Here is a 1,956-nt window from a genome sequence, read left to right as displayed (position 1 = left end):
AGTTTAAAGGGGTACAACCCCCCCCCCCCCTGGAAAACTTTTTTATTATTAAATCAACTTATGCCAGAAAGTTAAACAGATTTGTAAATCACTTCCATTAAAAAAATCTTAATCCTTCCAGTACTTTTTAGAGGCTGTATACTAAAGAGAAATTCAAAATAGAAATGCATTTCCTCTGATGTCATGACCACAGTGCTCTCTGCTGACCTCTGCTGTCCATTTTAGGAACTGTCCAGAGCAGGATAAAATCCCCATAGCAAACATATGCTGCTCTGGACCGTTCCTAAAATGGACAGCAGAGGTCAGCAGAGAGCATCAGAGGAAATGCATTTCTTTTTTGGATTTCTATTTAGTATACAGCCCCTAAAAAGTACTGGAAGGATTAAGATTTTTTAATAGAAGGGATTTACAAATCTGTTTAACTTTCTGGCACCAGTTGATAAAAAAAAAATGTTTTCCATGGGAGTACCCTTTTAAAGGGGTTATCCAGGTATTAAAAACTTATAACCTATCCCAGGTCTGATGGTGGGAGGTCTGACCTCTGGGACCCCCTGCAATCTCCAGAATGGGGCCGTCTCTCCCCGATGAGTTACCCGACTTTGTTTCTTGCAAAAGGAAATCTTTGTCCCTACAGGTCGGATGAATCCCCTCCTGTAGTATACAGTGGATACTTTGTTCTTCTCTCTTTTGCGGCATCCAGACAGGCTAATGCAAAGGAGAGATCGGGGCAACCACCTCCACATTATCGCCTGATTCTGCCATCACCTGATTTTCAGGGGACCCCCTCCTGGAATTTGTCACTACAGACATTCCATAGTGTTCTAGAACACTTAGGAATCTAAACTATGCAACAACAATAATAACATGGGACTCGACCTGCACCTGATCGCTGTCTCTAACCCAACTTAGCTTCTTCGATCTGATCTCTGTAGATTTATTACAGTCATGGCCGATCAGTGCAGATCCTCCACATTACAGCCTCCACACAGGCTGGAGTAGGGACAAACGCTGCTCTGTGTCACAGCCATCGCGTTTTCTTTTATTTTTTTGCTCACAAACAAAGCAGGCCATAAGGGTGAGGCCACATATGATCGAAACCACACCTACATGTGAGCTAACCTTAAAGGGATCCAAAGGTTAGGGGATAAGAGGTCTGATCGCTGGGGACCCCCGCAATCTAGCGTGCAGCACCCACCTGTCCACGGGGACAGATTATCGTGACACCCCGCCCCCTTAATCCAAGTCTATGGAAGGGGGCATGACTGCCGTCATGCCCCCTCCCATAGACTTGCATTGAGGGGACGGGGCGTGATGGCACATGGGGGCGGAGTCGTGACGTCACGATAATCAGTCCTTGTGGTCGGGAGGCAAAAGACTGAGAAACTCCAGCGCTTCCGGCAGTACTTACAGGTGGGTGCTGCATGCTAGATTGCGGGGGTAAGATGTCTTGGGGCCGGAGTACCCCTTTAAAGGGGTCCAAAGGATAGGGGATCAGATGTCTGATCGCGGGGGTCCCGCAGCTGGGACCCCTGCGATCTCTGCAGCACCTGACGTTCGTTTAGAATGCGGGAGGCAGAGGTCGTGATGTCATGGCCATGCCCCCTTGTGACATCACACCATGCCCCCTCAATGCAAGTATATGCCACATCCCCACCCATAGATTTACATTGAGGGGGCGTGGCCGTGACATCACGACAAAATGTTCCGAACGCTGGGGCAGTGGAGTACCCCGTTATGGTCTATTCACATGTACAGTATTCTGCGCAGGTTTGATGCGCAGAATTTTTTGCTGCAGATTTAATTGTAAACTGACTGAACACAGCTTGAAATCCTGCGCATCAAATCTGCACAGAATACTGTACGTGTGAATAGACCCTTAAGGGGGTGTGGTTTTTTTTGTGTGTTTTTTTTTTTTTTTTTTTATTATTGGTCTACCGATGTGGTGAAAAACTTTGA

This window comes from Hyla sarda, chromosome 11 (genome assembly GCF_029499605.1).
Source record: "Hyla sarda isolate aHylSar1 chromosome 11, aHylSar1.hap1, whole genome shotgun sequence".
Lineage (NCBI taxonomy): Eukaryota > Metazoa > Chordata > Amphibia > Anura > Hylidae > Hyla > Hyla sarda.
The sequence above is the reverse complement of the archived record's forward strand: the minus strand, read 5'-3'. Positions refer to the sequence as shown.